Source organism: Vicia villosa, linkage group LG3 (assembly GCF_029867415.1).
Source record: "Vicia villosa cultivar HV-30 ecotype Madison, WI linkage group LG3, Vvil1.0, whole genome shotgun sequence".
In the NCBI taxonomy this organism is placed as follows: Eukaryota; Viridiplantae; Streptophyta; class Magnoliopsida; order Fabales; family Fabaceae; genus Vicia; species Vicia villosa.
This window is the reverse complement of record NC_081182.1, coordinates 210,171,955-210,181,954: the sequence shown is the minus strand read 5'-3', so window position 1 is coordinate 210,181,954 and position 10,000 is coordinate 210,171,955. Positions and strand designations below refer to the sequence as shown.

The following is a 10,000-nucleotide window of genomic DNA, read 5'->3' as shown; positions in this document are numbered from 1 at the left end:
AACTATTGAGGATTTATATTATTTATAGTATTTGAATAAACTTTATTTTACAGTATCATATAGAGTTAAGTTGGCAAACAATTGATTTTCTGATGTTTTAATTCAATGTTGATTTTAGTAATTTATCAAGATATACTTAATTAAAATTTTGTGTGCGATCTTGCTTGTTTAGTTGATTTTATTTTAAATAATTTAGAAAATGTAAAATTTTGTTACTAGTAATTAATGGGAGTCGACCCACATCTCAAAGTAATCTAATCCTTCTTGATGTGTATCGACTCCAAGGGGGGCATATATCGACCCATCCTAAACATAAAGTTTTGCTTTTGAATATGCTTCAAAGGGAGTCGACTCCTAACATGGGTAAGTCGACTCTAAACATGATTTTTCACAAAAATTCATGTTTTTGACATATTTGACTTGTACAAATGCTTTTGATTTGATGTATAAGTGTTCTAAGATGAAAATGCAACCCACACATAGAGAGATAAGGTCTAATATACAAATACTACATAATACCTAGCTTTGACATCATTCAAAACATCTAAGAATTGTAGGGCTCAAAATATAACCCTGATGCTCCTTGACTATCATACAGTTGAGAATTTAAGTATAATATGAAACCAAAAGCACAAGCATGCGAAAGGTGATGATAATAATAATAAATATTGTTTAAAAGTTGAGGCACGATGGCCTGACAAACATGTATAGGAACAAAACAAAAACACGAGAAAAGGGAAGAAAATTATTCTTAAACCTTATCACCCGACCTCGGTGCATTCAAGCCAGATCTGATACATGGTATATATCCATAGCTTGCTGAAGTGACTCTTGAGATTTTTTCAGGGTAGAAACCAGATCTCCTCAAGTCTCTTGATAACTTTATTCTGATCATTCTTCTTTTTCTTCTGAAGAGCTTTCCTATTGGCTTTGTTTATGACATGCCTCCAATGCATCTTCAGAAGCCTTCTTCCAATGTTTCTCGGTAAATAAGAGAAGCCTTTAACGTCTTTATATATGTAGCCAAAAGTAACGAAGAACCATACTGATTCGCCTCTTCTTGCAAATAGTCGGTGAGCCCAGTCTTTACTCGCAGCTTAAGAAGATTCTTTATCAACTGTCCCGCTCAAGGATCTCACACTTCTGTTTCAGTACATCCTGCTCCCTAGATAAGTAACCGAAATCCAACACATCGTCTTGGTCAATAACTACCATAGAAATAACCTTGAACAAGGTATGGGAAGCATATGCAAAAGACCCTGCCTATTAGGCGCAGATAGACTCTGGATGAAATCCAAATCCTTCATGGCCACAACAACAACAACGAATTCCTCCAATGTTCTAGGTACCTAGGATGGAAGAATAGTAGGAAACCAAAAGAAAGGAGTACGAGCTTCTGATTCTACATCCTTTAATAGATCAGCATTAAAAGCTTTCCGCAATCTACAATATGAATGATTAGGTGTTATAAATTTTTGATGCCCAAGGTAAACAATATTTTTTCCATTTTGTAGTTGGTGGAATCATGTATCATCTTCATATATAGGACACACTTTATGTCCCTTGACATTGTACCCAGAAATATTACTGTATGTAGAAAAGTCATTGATTATGCAAAATAACATGGCACACGTCTTAATTATATCACCCATATACACATCATCAACATCAATGCCTTCCTCCCCGAAGTCTCTTAAATCTTCATTTAATGGATTTAAATAAACATATTTATTGTTCCCCGGTTTTTTGACCTAAAATTATCATTTATAATATCATATATTTGCGTTTTATGTACATACATTGAGATAGATTTTAAATGAAGTATGATTAGTGCTCATATTAATAAATAGGTTAATTCCTCCAGTGTCAAGTCCAATCCTAAGGTTCCATGGCTCAAAAGCAAAATTTGGAAAGAGTAAATTAATTTTCTTCCATTGCGATGAATTAGTTACATGGTGAATTTTTTCATCACTTACTCTTTGATCAATATGCCATCTAGTATTATTTGCTTCATTTACATTAGAAATAATCTCTTGAATATTTAAATTATCAGTAGGTACCACATCACCTTGGCAGGAGCACCCTTTCTAGTTACACCATCATTATCTTTAGCACCATGGTCCTTCAACTTGTAACAAGACTCTCCATACCTCGGGCACTCCTTTAAGGATTCATATTCTTTCCTGTATAATATGCAATCGTTATGCCATAACTAATACAAATAATAAATTTCATGACAAAGCTTTCACATCAGCCAAAGAAAACCCGAGGTCAACTAACTTGAAACACATCGTTTTTTTAAAGTTTAATCTTATCCCTCGATTTTGTAGAAAATTGACAGGTTATGTAGCTCAGGGTTCAAATTTTGGTTCCAAGCTCCTGCAAATTTATACTTTATTAAGAACAAAAAAAATTCCTTAATTTTATAAATCATCTTATATCTCATTTTTTTAGACAACCAAATTTAAAAGTGGATTAATATTTTATTTAAATACATTGAATGCAGTTTTTACCTCGGTTTTGTTCTCAGTTTTTCTTAAAATCGAGGTGTAAACTCTAAACATTATTGTACTCACTAATCAGGAGGTTTAGTTTAATTCACTTTTACGCGTTGTTACTTTTGTTCGATTGAAACACCATTCTCTCCACATAACAAACAGAAACACCATCTTCTTTTCAAGGAGGAAGGAAGCTCAAACCTCAAACCAAAAAATTTCTTTGTGTCTCTCATCACGTTCATGGTATGTAAAACTCTCTACATGTTCTTGTTGTTGATGTTGTTGTTATCATTGTTGGTGTTTCCGTCGTTGTTATTATTATTGGTGTTGTTGTTATTGTCATGGTTTTTGAGACTTATGGTATAATCTAGTGTTGTTTTTCAAGCATTTATAGTTGTTTTCTTTAACTATTATTTTTATTGTCACTATTTTTTAGACTTAGGGTATAAGTTAGTATTGTTTTTCATGTATCTATAGTTGTTATTTATTATTATTGTTTTAATATTTAGGAATGTCCATGTTTATTTTACTTTTAGAAGTTGTATGTTATTATGGATCATAGTTGGATGACAGAAAATGGATTAATTAAAGTGTATGAGAATGTAGTGATTCAATTTCTGGAACTCGAGGAAAAAACCTTCCTATCGATAATGGAATTTTTTGGCGTCCACGTAAAATTTTCCGAGTTACACAAAAACATACAAGGGGTGTTATATGCTATCATTGTGTTTGCGATGAAATTATTAAAAATTACATGAAATGGGTATGGCAAGGTGAATTGAAAAAAAAAACCTACGTCACATAGATTTGAAGATATAGGAAATAGAAAATATTTTCCCCTTACATGTTACCATCTGTCTAAAAAATAAAAAATGTTTTTGTAGTTGTTTGCAGGGTATCAAAGTTTCCCAAGGATACTCATCAAATGTGAAGAAACTTGTGTCAATGAATAATCTCAAATTACTTGGCTTAAAATCTCATGATTGTCATGTGTTGATGCAATAACTTCTACAAGTGGCTATTTGTGGCATCTACCAAGAAAGGTAGGGTTAACTATAGATAAATTGTGCTTATTTTTCAATATGTAGTAAAGTCATTGAACTTGCAATTTTAGATGAGTTTGAACATGAGGTTGAAATTATTTTGTGTCAATTAGAAATATTTCCCCTCCATTTTTCTTAAGATTATGGTTCACTTAATTGTTCATCTAGAAAGAGAGATTATAATTTTTGATCCAGTTTATTTACCGTAGATGAATATGGCAGAGTGATACATGAATATCTTTAAAGGGTATACAAAAAATCATCATCATCTAGAAGCTTCAATTGTTCAACAGTACATCACCGATGAAGTTTTGGAGTTTTGTACAAACTATTTTCCATAAGCTAGCTCTATGGGAATTCCCGAGTCTCGTCATGATAGAAGATATCATGGTAGAGGTATTCAAGATTTAAATGTTAAGACATTTGACCAAGATTTTCTTCTTCAAGCACATTTGTATAAATTTAATAACCTTAGTTAAGTTCAAACTTACTTGACCATTCCTAAAAGTCTTATCAAAGAAAAATCCCCCAAATGAGTGAAAAAAATATTGTTGATAGAGCATAACAAAACTTTCATAACTTGATTTAATGAAAGAGTTTCTAAAGAGGATAGTATATAAGAGACAATTAAATGGATGCCACACATGCCTAAGTTTATTTTAATAACTTGATGTTAATACGACATTACTAAATATTCATTATATACAAAATTAAAGGATAATTGTAGTACCGTGCAAGACAGTGGGGTTATGGTTGAAACTGAATCAATGAACTTCTCTAGCTCAAATGATAATAATCATGTAATGACATCTAGAGCATACTTTGGGGTCATTGAGGAGATTATAAAGATTGATTATGTTATTTTTAAACTTCCTTTATTTAAGTGCAAGTTGATAGACAATAACTCAATGTAGAAACTTATGAATTATAATTCACAATGGTGTATCAAAATTATTCAAATATTTGTTAAAATATTAAATTTAGTAAACTCCTTTCACAAAAACCCTAATCACTTATTGTTGTGAATTCAATGCCAAGAACAAAGTATAAAACAAGGGAAGAATAAAGGACAAGGAAGAAGAAGAACACAAGAATTAGTTATAACTGATATTCTTTTACTTTCTTAAAAGCCATTTCAGCTTCATTGAAAATTACATCTCGACTGGTGATACACTTCCTGTGACATGGCTCTAGGCACGATATCCTATAAGCTTTGACTCCTTCACGGTATCCCATGAACATGCATTTCAGAGCTCTAGGTTCGACCTTGTCTTGCCTAATGTGAGCATAGGCTACGCAAATACTCTCATTTTGTCGAGATTTGGAGGATGTCCCGACCAAACTTCTTCAGGTGTCTTCATATCTAACACTGTCGAAGGACATCTGTTTATCAAATATGTTGCTGTCGAAACAGTCTCAGCCCAGACCACCTTTTTTAACCCAGCATTAGTCAACATGCATCTTACTCTCTCCAAAATAGTTTGATTAAACCTTTCAGCCAAACCATTTTGCTGTGGAGTACCTGCAGTAGGTTTGTGCCTTGCAATACCCGAGGCATCCTAAAAACTGTTGAATGCCTCATTGTAGAATTCAAGGCCATTATCGGTTCTCAATCTCTTGACCTTCCTACCAGTCTGATTTTTGACTAGAGTCTTCCAACTTTTGAAATTCTCAAAAGTTTCATCCTTAGTCTTCTGGATGAATACCCATAACTTCCTGGAATAATCATCAACTATGGATAGAAAATACCTTGCTCCTGAATGTGATGGACACCTTACAGTCCCCCAAAGATCAGCATGGATGTAATCAAGGAATCCATGTATTCTTTGTTTGCCTTTGTTGAACTTCACTCTGCAAGAATTTCCATGTACACAGGGTTCACAAAATTTCATCTTTTCGACTTTGTCTCCACCAAGCAAAATTTTTTTCCCTAGTTCGACCAGACCCCTTTCACTGACATGGCCCAATCTCATCTTCCAGATTTCTGTCTTCGACAAAGGTTTCGTGGATGCAACATTGGTCGGGCCACTTACAACTTCAGCCTCAAGGGTATACAAGCCTTGTTTCTTCACGCCACTGAAGACTTCCTTTGACCACTTCATGACTCTTAGGATAATTTTCTCTCATTGTAAAACATACCCTTTATTGTTGAATTCACCAAGAGAAAGAAGATTTCTCTTCAAATCAGGAACATACCTGACTTCAGTTAACAACCTTATCGACTCATCATGGAGCTTGAATCTCACAGATCCAACACCTGCATTCTTGAAAGCTTTGTTGTTTCCCAACTGTACTGATCCACCATTTTGATCACATAATTCCTCGAACAAGTCTTTGTTTGGAGTCATGTGCCAAGTGCAACCTAAATCCATAATCCACTCTTTCCTATAGTCACTGCTCAAAACCACAAGGACATCAGATGATTTGAAATCATCTTGAACAATGGATGAATTGCCATTATCCTTGCCTCCATGATCTTTCAGGCGTTCAGGGCACACCTTTCTTGTGTGACCCTCCTTTTTACAATGATAAAATCGAATACCAGATGCTTCGCCACTATAAGACTTCTGCTGACTTTTGCCTTTCTTCTTGTCGAACCTACAATCCTTTCGTAAGAGTTTTCCTTTAACGGCCAAACCTTCACCAACAATCGAAGGTTTATGCTCCTTTCGTTCATTCAAGTCCTTAGAATACAGGGCTGATTGATCTTCTTCAAAGGTCAGGGACTCCCTTCCATACAGGAGAGTTTCTTTGAAGTGAGCATGTGATCGAGGTAAAGCGCACAATAGTAACAACGCTTGATCTTCATCATCAATCTTCACATCAATATTTTCAAGATCAAGAATCAGCTTGTTGAACATATCCAACTGCTCAGCTAATACTTTGTCTTCAATCATCTTGAATGAATATAAAGCTTGCTTCAGGTAGAGTCGATTTACCAATGATTTGGTCATGTACAAACTTTCAAGTTTCGTCCATAACCCTGATGTCGTCGTCTCCTTTGATACATGTTTGAGAACCTTATCACCAAGGCTCGGAAAAATTGCACTGTGTGCTTTCTCGATCATAGTTGTCTTCTCCGCCGCTGTTAACGCAACATTCATGGATGCCTCTCCCTTCAATGCTTCCAAGCAATCCTGTTGAACCAGTAGGGCTTTCATCTTCAAGCGCCACAGACAGAAATCATTCACTCCGGTGAATTTTTCAATCTCATACTTAGTTGAAGACATCTTTTCCACGCTCACCGCACCAATTTGTTGTGAATTCAATGCCAAGAACAAAGTATAAAACAATGGAAGAATAAAGGACAAGGAAGAAGAAGAACACAGGAATTGGTTATAACTGCTATTCTTTTACTGTCTCTTTGAAAACAAGATTACTAGCTTACAAGAATAACAAATAACCCTCTCACCCTAATTAGGATTTTCAGCTTGGCAATGATGAGAGACTAGTATGCTATTTATAATAAAACCTAACATACTAACTAATGGGTTTTTTTCACAAGGCTCATTATACACGCCAACTTAATAAACAAGCCAACTTAACAAATTAGGGTTTAAACACTAAAACCTAATTTAACATGCTAACAACCCTAGCATCTTCGACACAAGCATGTGAACAACCTTCGACTTCATGTTTAATCCTATCGAACCAAGAAGCTACCGTTCGACCATACTAGAGTTCGATCCAATATCTCACACTTACATTAACTTAGTAAATTCTATTCACTAACTATGATAAAATTGAAATTTTTATTCACATCATATTATTATACCCTAGCCATTTACAAAGACTTAATAATTTTCTATTTACATCATATAAGATAAATTATTAAACTATAATTTTTCAATTAAAAATAATAGTATTCATGAATATATGTGGATATTTCAAAATTCATAGATATTTGTTGGACTGATGCCTGTACGAATAATATGTATTCAACAAGACAAATAAAAAAAGTAGTACACATGCCCATAAATACTAATTACCATCCTTAATCCTACTTATGTTTAACTTTTACATAAAAATGTTGTCTTCATAGCTTTTCATCAGTCATATAGATAACTTGAACATAGTTTAACAAATTTTCTAAAAGCGAATGTCTCGTTTCTATCACCAAAGGATGAAAAGTTTCCTAAAAAATAAATCTAAATAATATAAAGTATTTTTATGTCATAGTACCTCTTTTCTAAATATGCTTAGAGACATTTATTAACTTACAAAAGGGGCAATAAAATATATTAAATTATATTATGTATTTTTTTTATTTAAGTGTTGTTTGCATTGCATTATGTACATCGAATATATCTCAATTCATTTGTAAACTTAAAAGATAAAAAAAAATATGGTTAAATTTCTTAAATTTATTTATGCTATAGTTTTGCTTTTTTCCCTATTCCTTTTCTCAGCCAAGGCTCTCAGTAAATTATTGTTTTCCCTTAAATAAATTATTTTTTATTTTGTAGTTCTTATATAATTTTTTATTAAAATTGTTTATTCTATTTTTCACAACAGTTCCATGTGAAACTCATGAAGATTGTCCAAATATGGATCCTCCAGGGGACGCGGTTGATGCCATTTTCATGTGCCTTGGTAAAGCATGCTATGTGGTTATCAAGTTAGTATAAGAAAGAAATATAAAAATAAGCTATGAATAATATATGTTAAGGTCGAATATTTCATAAGATGCCATTTAAGATTTATGCTTTCAATAAAAAATTGTATTTTTATATAGTTTAAAATTATAATTTTGTTTTCTAAAATATCGACAATGAAATAAAAAAGAAAATATATATATTTAAACCAGAATATATCTATTAATTATTGTCTATTAAAATTTAAGTGAAATTTGAGACATTAATTTTAAATCGTATAGTCATTATTAAAAGATCTCATAATAACTAAAATTCTCATTTGATATATATATATATATATATATATATATATATATATATATATATATATATATATATATATATATATATAGTGTGCAGAGAGTGCTACCGCACAGGGCCTCCGACTTTTTAAGGCCTCAAAAATTGATAGATAGGTTTAATATAAATACACAAATAAATATTATATCAATCTTATTCCATTGTAAATAATATGTTGCCGGCTAGCCAAGCGGTTGAGGTAATGTTTTCGTGGGAGCAGAACCTAAGATCGAGTCCCCCCATATTTAACATTTTTTGGATTATATTTCTATATTTAACATTTTTTGGATTATATTTCTATAAAGAAATGCTATCAGCCTCTATAAAGAAACGCTACCAACCTACCACATACTGTAGTTTTTAAACTTTAATGTTACAATTAATTTAGAAAGAAACCCTACCACATATAATGTTGCAATTAACTTAATTAATTTTTCTTTTTAGTATATTGAAGTAAATTATATTCAGCCTACAACTTAAATATATTTTATTTTATTTTATTTTTTAAAAAATTTAATGTTGCAATTAATTTAATAAATTTTTTTTTTATTATTCTTTTATAGATGTAAGAAAATTTAAATATGTAAATTTAAAAATATTTATATTTTTTGTAATTGTAGATCGACGCATTAATAAATTTGGAATAATAGTTGTAAAATTTTGGAAATTTGTAATTTTTGATTAAATAAAACACTTCCTTACTAATATTATCAAAAAATTTCAAAGAATTATATCCTTTCATTAAGTGGTATAATGAACTTTTCAATAAATAAAAAATGATAAGAGTAGAAAAATGCGAAAAGTTTAAAATTCGATGAGTCAAATTTCTACATCATTTTTGTTTTTATATATTTAATTTAATTTACAATTTCAAATAAAATATAATTTTTTTTTTAAAAAAATTTACCGTTGTTTTTATTTATTAAAGGTCTAATTTTAAAAATAGAACAGGGCCTCCAAATTATTTGGGCCGGCCCTATATATATATATATAGAGAGAGAGAGAGACAGAGAGAGAGAGAGACAGAGAGAGAGAGAGAGAGAGAGAGAGAGAGAGAGAGAGAGAGAGAGAGAGAGAGAGAGAGAGAGAGAGAGAGAGAGAGGAGGAGGGAGGGAGGGAGGGAGGGAGGGGGAGAGAGAGAGAGAGAGAGAGAGAGAGAGAGAGAGAGAGAGATGAGAGAGAGAGAGAGAGAGAGAGAGAGAGAGAGAGAGAGGAGGAGGAGGAGGAGGAGGGATATTCTTACTCCAAGAGTAAGTTATCAAGACTTACTCCTCATCAAGATCATTGATTCTTCTCAATCTAATGATTAAAATTAATGAGTATTAACTTTCCTTGCATATTTATCAATTGATTTTCTGATGTTTTTAATTCAATGTTAATTTTATTAAATTATCAAGATATTCTTAATTAAAATTTTGTGTGTGATCTTGCTTGTTTAGTTGGTTTTATTTTAATTAATTTAGAAAATGTAAAATTTTGTTACTAGTAATTAATGATGTAGTCTAATTGTTTTGATTTAAAATTG

At 31.9% G+C, this 10,000-nt stretch overlaps 1 long non-coding RNA gene across 1 annotated transcript; it reads left to right on the top strand.

Moving 5' to 3' along the window:
• Positions 1-7,757: 7,757 nt before the first annotated feature.
• LOC131657256 (uncharacterized) lies at positions 7,758-8,350 on the top strand. The gene is made up of 2 exons (XR_009300563.1): positions 7,758-7,962; positions 8,057-8,350. It is a non-coding gene; the product is annotated as an uncharacterized LOC131657256 (long non-coding RNA).
• Positions 8,351-10,000: the final 1,650 nt, after the last annotated feature.